Raw genomic sequence first — 10,691 nt, 5'->3', positions numbered from 1 at the left:
TGTATACATATATATGTATGTATATAACATATATATGCATCTTTCATGTGTTTCATTAACTTTTTGAAAATATATTTCAGAATATAGTATTATAGTATTAAAATGTGAAAATTTCAAATGTCTTTCTTTGTTAATTCTAACATCCACGTCAGTTTTAGGTTGATTATGACTGGGTTTTTCCTCATTGTTCTGTTTTTTAGCATATTTTCATGCCTGTTGTTCTCTTACTGGGTGCCAAACTTGAATTTTACCTTGTTGGTTGCTGGCTAATTTAGCATTCCTACGTATATTCTTGAGCTTTTTTATGGAAAGCAGCTAAACTTCTTGGAAACCGTTTATTTTTTTTGTATTCTGCATTGAAGATTTGTTGTGTAGGACCAGAGCAGTGTATAGTGTAAGGCTAATTAATTAGCCTTTGCTATGAGTATGGCTGAGTATTGTATAGAATGCTCTGTGGAGCAGGAGGCATTCAACCTGGGAGGGACAGGCACTGTTCCTGACCTTCAGGTCTGGGAACTCTTCCCTCTACCTTACATAGTGCATGCACTGCTCAGGACCCCATCAGATATCTCCAGAATTCTCTTTCTGCTTAGCCCTTCACATTCCAGACACCTTGGCTCCTATGTGCTACCCTCTGGGTTGCTTCCCGATCCCTGCTCCACAGCCTGAATTCTTTCCCCAGGCATTTAGGTGAGGCAGCTATAGGCTCACTTTGTTTTTCTGTCTCACAGAAATCATTATCTTTTATTGCCTGAAGGCCACCAGCTTGAAATCAGTTGTTTCATTTTTTCTTTCCTGGCTCTTTGTTGGATGGAGAGTGTAAATCCATTCCCCACTACTCCATCATACTGGCAGCACAAGTATCCATTACCTTTATGTTACATTATTTTTCTTTCAAAACATGTATTAGGGGGCTGGGTTGTAGCTCAGTGGTAGAGCGCTCACCTAGCACGTGCGAGATGCTGGGTTCGATCCTCAGCACCACATAAAATATAAATTAATTAATAAAATAAAGGTATTGTGCCCAACTACAACTAAAAAAAAAATTTAAAAAACCCACATATTAAAAGGAAATTTCTTTTGTAACAACAGTGAACAGCTTGACCAAATGTTTTTCTATTGTCTTGGGATTGCTTTACTTCTCAAAGCAAGCCTGTAAGATGGGTTTCCTATCCCATTTTACAGATAAGGGGACTGAGACATAGAGAGGTGACAGAACTTGTCTAAACTCACACAGTCCTAAAAGGCTCAGCCAGGATTGAATCCCTGATCCATTACACCTGTAGTTTTCAGAAGGGCAAAGAGCCCCATGGATGGATGTTATTGTTATATTTTTAAAAATATTTTTAGGGAGAGGGGAGGATTGTTGTGCTAGAGAGCAGCATTTCTAAGCTTGCAGGGCCAGTGAGCCTGGGAGTTTAGGGAAGGCCAGGGGATCTCTGAGTTTTCTTTCTACTACATCCTTCTTCCACCCACTTTAGAAGCAAGTGTGTCTTCTACCCAATGTCCTTCCAGATAGGAGAATTGGGCTTTTTGCCAGAGCTGTAGATCTGGGAATTTGGAACTTGGCCAGCTTTATGGGCATTCATTGGAAGTGGAGGAGGAGGGAGTGGGAAAGAGGTGGGGATGAAGAGTACTGGTTACTCCTGTCTGAGTGTGGGGAAAAAAGAGGGGAGTACCAGAAGACCAGAGGGAGTGCTTGTGGGAGTTGTGGGTATACAGCCTGGCACTGGGGACAGGGGCTAGCTGCACTGGCTCCCACTGTCTTTGGGCTTGTGTGGTTATCTCTGCCCCTCCCCTTCGTCTGAGTGAGAAAGGTGGGAAAATAAAATCACGAAGGCATGAGTAGGTGAGGTGTTATGGAGACAGCTTGCCAGGGTGGGCAGCACAGATGACGGGCAGGTGGGGAGGGTGGTGGTGGGAGGAGGATGTACAGATCCAAGCTTTGAGAAACAGGGTGGAGGGTGCTCAGCCTGGGTGTACAGAGTTGGGGGCACTGGTGGGTGATTTATAGTGAGATGGCCTTTTGACTGGGTTTTTAAAGTGTAAAATGGAATGGAACATAATAGCTATCATTTATTATGTGCCTACTGTATGCTTAGAACCCATTTCATATACATCAACCCATTTCATATCACCAATGAGGTAGGTACTATTGTTCCATTTACAGCTGTGGAATCTGAGGCTCTGGGATATGGTGGCTGGTTCAAACACCCTTTTTATGCATTCATTTATTCATTTTGAGAGAGATGTGCAGGTTACGGAGCCAGAACCTGCCTAGAAAGAACTCACCCAGTGCCCCCTACCCCTGCCCCAGGACCTGCTCTTCCACTTGGCCAATTTAGAGTCAGAAGGTGAGGTGGAGATGGGGGCTTGGGAAATAAAACAAGGTATTAAAGATATATAAGATGCCAAAAAGCTAAGGAAACTTCATTGTATGTTCACATAATAATCCTGTTTAGTAAATACCATTGAGGAGACTTCTATTAATTTGTCTACCCAAGAATAGTTCTCCAATTTCAGGGAAATAGGAGTTGCATAACCAACACTGGTCTTCCTGCCTGGGCCTCATATTTAACCCTAGTTTTGCCAGTCATGACATTCTATTTCCTTCGTTGTGGTAATTAGTTTAGGAATGAGTATGTGACTCAAACCAGGCCAATTATATCCTTTCCTGGGATTTTTTTTTTTTTTAAACTGGATCATGCATCCCTGTTGACTCCCTTAGCAAATGGCAATAGTGTATCTTCCCCAGATTATCTGACAGACATGTTCCTCACTTTACGGAGACACTGATTTGAAAGAATTAAACCAGACATGACAACAGAAGCATAGAAAAGACAGTAAAGTTTTTTTCCTCCCTACCAAAGTCCTGCTTTTTGTTTAGAGAGCTATGCAGTTCTGCATACATTGACTCCTTGTCCCTCCCACTCCCCCCGCCCCCCAGCTCCAGAGAGGCCCACAGGTTGCCCAGGTGAGACCAGGCAGCACATTTCATTCCTGGTTCCAGTCAGCTCCAGAAACTGCTGGAGATGGTCAGTGCCAGAGCTGATCCAATCAAAGTGAATGAAGGACTTACTGAATGCTGAGACAGATTTCTCTTCCTGTTGGATAAGACTGAGAAACACATGGCTGCCTAGTGAGCATCCATCAGGATCAGTTAAGTAAGCCAGTCTTGGGACGAAGTTGATACTTGTAGTGGAGAGACAAGCCAAGATTCTGGATATAGCAAGTTCATCAGTTTTCCTTGAATCCCATTCTCTTTCTGGATGCTCCAGATATGGGAATCATAAATATCCTCTCTGGTTTAAAGTATAACTACAAACTTCTCAACTGACCAGTTAATGTTGATCCTATTTGAGTCCTGGTTCCAGTCAGCTCAGAAGCCAGCTCCCTGGAAGCTTCCTTGTCCACTGTTTTGCTATATGAGTCATTATACTTACTATTTTGATTTTTTTCTTAAAATAAATTTTAATGAGCTGGGGTTGTGGCTCAGTGGTAGAGTACTTGCCTGGCATGTGGGAGGCACTGGGTTTGATTCTCAGCACCATATAAAAATAAATAAATAAATAAGATGAAGGTATTGCATTCATCTACAACCCCCCCAAAAAATTAAAAAAAAATTTTATATGGAAATTTAAAAACATGCTGTGAGTCTGCCATTTCTGCAGGTTCTGCGTCTGCAGGATCAACCATGGATGGTTGAATTGCTAAGGGAGTCAACAGGGCTGTCTGATCCAGTTTAAAAAAAAAAATCCCAGGAAAGGAGATGATTGGCCTGGTTTGAGTCACATGCTCATGCCTAAACTAATTATCATAGCCAAGAAAATAGAATGTCATGATTGGCAAAACTAGAGTCAACCATGGATAGAAAATATTTTTTAAAATTGCATCTATACTGAACATATGCAGATGTTTTTCTTGTTATTATTTCCTAAATAATACAGTATATAACAACTGTTTACATGGCATTTCCATTGCATCGAGGATCATAAGTCATCTAGAGATGATTTAAAGTATATGGGAGGGCTGGGGTTGTGGCTCAGAGGTAGAGCGCTTGCCTACCAAGGGTGAGGCACTGGGTTCGATCCTCAGCACCTCATAAAAATAAAATAAAGATATTGTGTATACCTATACCTAAAAAATAAATTTTTTTAAAAAAATAAAGTATATGGGAGGAAGTTTGTGGGTTATAGGCAAATATTATAGCTTTTTAAATAAGGAACTTGAGTATCATTGGATTTTGGTATCTGCAGGAAATCCTAGAACCATTTGCTCGTGGATTATGAAGGTCAACTGCATACAGAAGTAGATAGAATAGTATAATGCATGCATTCTCAACCAGGGTTGAGAGGGGGTGACGGGGGCAAAAATTTTGTTCTTGGGGAAGGAGTGAATAAATCTTGGATATTTCAATGGTTTTTGGTCTTCCAAAGGACCAAGAACATAGATACACAGTGTATCTATTTATTGAAATTTCAGGTATGGGGAATTGATTATGAAAAAATGTACAAAAAGGCTCTTAGGGGAATGATAAATGAAAAATAGGTTGAGAAACACTAGTGTAATGAACCCCACGAATCTATTATTCAGCTTTGACAGTTATCAACTTATAATCAATCAACTTGTTTCAATTATGCCCTGCATATTCCCAGCTGTGTTATGAGGAAGTGAATCACGTAGCATATAATTTTACCCATAACTACTCCAGCATGAATCCCCAAATAGGATTCTTTAAAAAAATGTAACCACACCTAGAAAAATTTTTAGAATTTCCTTAATATCATGAAATACCTTGTCAGCACTCAAGTTGCTAACTGGTAATCTGAATCAGATCCAAACCAGGTTCATTGTTATCATTGTTATTAGTTGATATCCAAATTTTTTTAACCTAAGGTTCCCCATGTTTTATTTTCTATTTTTTTTTAACCTAAGGTTCCCCATGTTTTATTTTCTATTTTTCCTATAGCTTACTTGTTGGTTGGACATCCTGGGTCATTTACCTATATAGTTTTTCAGTCTGGATTTTGTGAATTTTATTCTGAGAGTATCACTTAACATGTTTCTCTGGGCTTTAATCAAAGTTAAATCAACTTTATTGAGGTATGGTTGATATATAATAAACTGTGTGTATTTTAAATATTCAGTTTTATAAGCTTCAAAATGTGTTACATATAGGAGATTATTACCCCAATCAAGATAGTGCACATATCCATTGACCCAATAGTGTCCTCTTTATAGTAATTACTCCTTTATGGATATCACTATCCCCTTAGAAACCACTGATTTTGCATCACTATAATTTAGTTTGTATTTTCTAGAGCTTTAGATGGACTCATATAGTATATACTCTTATTTGGCTTCTTTCACTCAGCATAATTATTGTGAGATAAATCCATGCTGTTGCTTGTGTAAATAGTTCATTCCGTTTCATTGCTAAACGTTATCCATTGATTGGATGTGCCACCATTTGTTGATTGCCAATTGATGACCATTTGAATCATTTCCAGCTTTGGGTTATGAACAAAGCTGCTCTTATTTGTGTACAAGTATTTCTATGGATGTGTATTATTTTCTCTTGGGTAAATAACTAGGAATGGAATAGCTGGATCATATGGTAAATGTGTTTTTAACCCTCCACCATGAGAATTCCAGTTCCTTTACATCCTGACCAATACTTTTTATAGTCAGTTATTTTAATGTAAACCATTATAATCTATGTGTAATTGTGTGTGTGTGAATTCTAATTCCTTTGCATTTTCCTATGAATTTTAAATTTGCTTGCCAATTTGTATTAAAAAAACCCAAAATACAAAAAACCCATTTTCTTGATATTTTGATTAGTTTGGGTTAAATTTAGGAATCAGTTTGGGGAGAACTGTCATGTTAATCATATTGACTCTCTGAACCTCAAACCAGATGCATCTTTCCATTTATTAGAGTTTCTTCCAACAGTATTTCATAGTTCTTAGTTTACAGACCTTTTACTCTTTTTTGTCTGATTTTCCTGGTTCACATTTTTATTATATATAAATGGCATTTAACTTTTTTTAAAAATTCTGTTTCTGGAATATAGAAGTACAGTTGCTTCGGTATATTTACCTTGTACCCTATATTACAAATCACTTGCTGAAAGTCACTTGTTAGTCCTAGTGTCTTTTGTAGAGTTCTTTGGATTCTCTCTACAAACAAAGACAGTTTTACTTCTTTCTTTCTAATCTGAATGCCCTTTATTGTATTTTTCTTGCTTTATTGCATAAATTTCTGAACAAAGTTTGATAGAAGTGGTGAGAGCAGACATCCTGCCTTGTTTCTGATCTCAAGAGGAAAGTATCTTTTCCTGCTGATTCAGTCTTTCATCATGAAGTATGATGTTTGTTGTGGGTTTTCATAGTTGCCTTTTACCAGATCAAGTAGGTTACTTTCTATTCCTAGTTTTCTGAGTGCCCTTGTATTTTTTTAAAGTCAGAAATGAATATTGGATTTGTTCAGTGGACAAATTTCCCTGACTATGATTTCTGTTTTTCAGTTTGTTACTATTGTGAATCACATGGATTGATTTTTTTTTCAAATAATAAGCCAACCTTGAGTTTCTAACATAAAATACAATTGGTTATGTTAAATTATCCTTTTAGTATATTGTTAGATTCAAATTGCTTATAAATTGTATAATTTTTTTTTTTGGCCTGGGTTTATGAGGGTTATCAGTCTGTGGTTTTCTTTTCTCATAATGCTTTTCTGGTTTTGGTGTCTGGGTAATGCTTGCTTTGTAGAATGAATTGGGAAACATTTGCTCCCTTTCACATTTTGGAAGAGTTTGTGTAGAACTGCTGTGCTTTTTCTTCCCCTAAATGTTTAATAAAATTTATAAGCTGTGTGGACCTGGAGTTTTCTTTGTGTCAAAGTTTTAACTGTGATTTTCATTTCTAAAATAGATAGGAAGATAATATCTTTAACTGTTTCTTAAGTGAGCTTTTGTAGCTTGTGTATTTCAATAAGTTGGACTTTTTATCTAAAATTTCAGATTTATTGGCATAAAGTGTCCGTAAGGTTTTATCCTTTTGTTACCTATAGACATCTGTAGTAATGTTGTTTCAGTTATTTTTTTATTTTTATTTTTCGTAGTTCTGGTGATCCAACCCAGGGCTGTATGCATCCTAGGAGAGCGCTGTACCACTGAGCTACATCCCCAGCCCTATTATTTTTTATTTTAGTATTTTTTTTCTTTTTCTTTACCTGCTGATCCAACTGGCAAGAAGTTTACCAATTTTATTGATTTTTTTCCAAACAACTAGCTTTTCCTTTTATTGGTTTCTTTCTATTGTTTTTCCATTTTATAACTTATTGATTTTCACTCTTTATTTCTTTTTCTTACTTGAATTCAATTTCTCTTCTCATATTAGTTTTATAAAGGAAAATCAGGCTCACTGACTTAAGATCTTAGTTTATAATGTAGGTATTTGGTGCTAAAAATTTTCCATCCAACAGTGCTTTAGCAACCTAAAGAAAGTTTCAAATGTTGTATTTTTATTTTCATTCAGTTCAAAATAATAATGTCTTTTAATATCTTGTTTGATCCATGGGTTATTTAGAAGTATATTTAATTTCTTAACATTTGAGTTTTATGGACACTTTATGCCAATAAATCTGAAATTTTAGATAAAAAGTCCAACTTATTGAAATACACAAGCTACAAAAGCTATACTGCTTTGTTTATTTAATGATTATTTTAGGCTCTGTACCATACACGTTTAACTTATCACCACATATCTTCAAGTATAGTATAAGAAATACCTTCACGTATAGTATAAGAAACTTGGAGTAATGTACTTCCGTCTCTCCTGTTATTTATATTATCATTGTTATGCACCTTACTTTTGTTTATGTTTTAAAACCCATAGTACATTGTATTTTTGAATAAATAGTCTGTTATCTTTTAAGGAGTTCTAAAAAGTAAGGAAAAAAATCTTATTTACTGACAAAGTGACCATTTTTGTTGCTTTTATTCCTTTGTATGTTCCAGATTTCTTTCTAGTATTATTTCTTCTCTCTTGAGGGATTTCTTTTAACATTTCTTATGGTGTGGATCTGCTGCTGATTAATTTCATCAACTTTTGTACATCTTTACTTCACCTTCATTTTTGAAAAATGTTCTCACTGTACAATAGACACCTACATTGACAGTTTTTTATTTCTTTCAGTAGTTTAGTGATGTTGGTCACTGTCTCCTTGATTGCATTATTTATGACAAGAAATTTGGGCCATCATTATCTGCACTCCTTTCTATGTGACAAGCCTTTTTTCTCTGGCTGCCTCTATGATGTACTCTTGTTAACCAGCTTTGATAAATTTGGTTGTCATGTGTCATTTTCTCAACCTTGGAAATTTTTTGGTCATTGTTTCTTCAAATATTCTTTTCTACCCCCTACTCTTGTCCTTTGGTGAGTCATATGCATACTAGGCTACTTGACCTTGACCCACAAATCACTGATGCATATGGCACATATCTTTTAAAAAAAATCTCAAACATTATAATTTCAGATGTTAAGTTTGAATTGGTTGTGTGTGTGTGTGTGTGTGTGTGTGTGTGTGTTATTGAAGATTAAATCCAAGGCCACAAACATGCTGGGCAAGTGCTTTACCATTGAGCTACAGTCCCTAACCCTGACTTGGTATTTTTCATATCTTTCAGATCTCCACTTAACATTTTGAATTTATGGAGCATAGTTCTCTTAACTGTTTTAATGTCTATCTTGGTTAATTCTAACATCTGTGTCAATTCTTAGTCAGTTTTGATTCACTGATTATTTTCCTCATTATGGTTTGTGTTTTACTCCTTTGCATCTCTGATAATCTTGATTGGATGCCAGATGTTATGAATTTTATTTTGTTAAGTCTTGGATTTTTTATTCCTATTAATCTTTGCTCTGGAATGCAATGGAGTTACTTGGAAGCTGTTGGATCTTTGGAGTTTTGCTTTTATGAGTTGTTAGGAAGGTCTAGAACAGTGCTTAGTCTAAGACTAATAATTATTCTGCATGGATTTTTAGGCTTTACTGAGCGGCTCTTGGCCACAGGCATTGATCCCAACCCTGTGTATGAGCCAGCTACTAGTTTCTGTAATCCTATCCTTCAGATGGTTCTTTCCACAGCTTCAGGTGTTTCCCTTATATGTATGAGTTGATCAGTACTCTGCTGTTTACTTGAGGGGGATCCTCTTCACATTTCTGGGGCTCTCTCTGGGAAGCTCTCTTTCCCCTGGTATCTAATTGAAGAATTCTAGGTTGATTTTCCTGGTTTCTCAGCTCTGTATCCTTAACTGGATGTGTCTGCTGGGATCTGCCTCCGTTTTCCTTCCCTGGGTGATGGTTTAGAATCTCTCTCAATGTGTCCAGGGCTATCACAGGATTCATTTTATTTATTTTGTATCTCTCAGAGATCATTGTCCTTTTTTGCCTGGTGTCCAGTATCTTGAAAACCATTGTTTCATTTATGTTTAATCGTGTCTTTGTTGTTTTCAGTGGAGGATAACCTAACAAAAACCACACGTTGACTCTTGTTTCTGTGAACTCCATGGTATGGCTCTCATGGGTCAGGGTAGTATTTTCCATCTTAATTATTACTATTATTATAGGCACAAGGGCAGCTGTTGTTCCAGCTAGCCCCACATTGAATCTGGGTATTGATTATAGGGATGCTTTACCACTGAACATCCCTAGTCCATTTTATTTTTGATTTTTGAAATAGGATCTTGCTAAGTTGCTGAGGCTGGCCTCAAACTTGTGATCCTCCTGCCTCTGCCTCCTGAGTTGCTGGGATTGTTGGCATGTGCCAGATTCCATATTAATTTACTAAGATCTACAAATAATTAATGAACATCCCATGAAGAAGTAGCTTTAGAGTTACTTTAAGGATGTGGAAATAATCATAATCAGTATGTGGCAGAGTGCAGATTCAAACACAAATCTGACTCAAAGTCTTTATACCGTTTAGTTGTAGTGAATATCACTTCAAATAAGGGAAAACCATCTATTAGACATTTTACCCTATCTCTAGTTACCAGGAATTTATGATTGAGTCTCAAATCTGCCTCTTATTAGCTTTGTGATCTTGGATAAGTTTTTTTTTGTGTGTGTGTGTGTCTGTGTGTGTGTGTGTGTGGGGGGGGTGCTGGGGATTGAACCCAGGGCCTTGTACATGCAAGGCAAGCACTCTACCAACTAAGCTATATCTCCAACCCCTAGGATAAGTTATTTGCTTCATGCAGCCTCACTTTTTAAAGTCTATAATGTGGGCATGGTAATACCTAAAATCAGAAAGGTTTCTTATGGATTAAAGAAGGTGGTGCCTCTGAACAGGCTTCATACAGCATCTAAGGATGTAAAATATAGGGCCCAGCTACTGATTTCAGACAGGACCTGGACACTATTGCAGTCTAAGAATGGGAGCCCTGGGGACTTTGGGAGCTGGAGGTCACACATCAGTTGCCATTGAAAGGGACAAGGGGCCAGCTGCCATTCCAGCTATTCCCACATATGGGGACTTGAACTCTGGGTATAAAACTCCTAATTTTCCAAGAGAAGCCAAAAACTTGTTTATGAATTCTATTAATTTTTAAATGGTGGTATCTAATTAAAACAGAAACCATGTGGGCCAAACAATGCAGTTCTTGACTGCAGATGAAAGGAGTT

This window comes from Marmota monax, unplaced genomic scaffold, assembly GCF_021218885.2.
Source record: "Marmota monax isolate L192 unplaced genomic scaffold, Marmota_monax_Labrador192_F-V1.1 WCK01_AAM20220418_F8-fsc00196, whole genome shotgun sequence".
NCBI classification, from domain to species: domain Eukaryota; kingdom Metazoa; phylum Chordata; class Mammalia; order Rodentia; family Sciuridae; genus Marmota; species Marmota monax.
Note: the sequence above shows the minus strand (reverse complement) of the source record.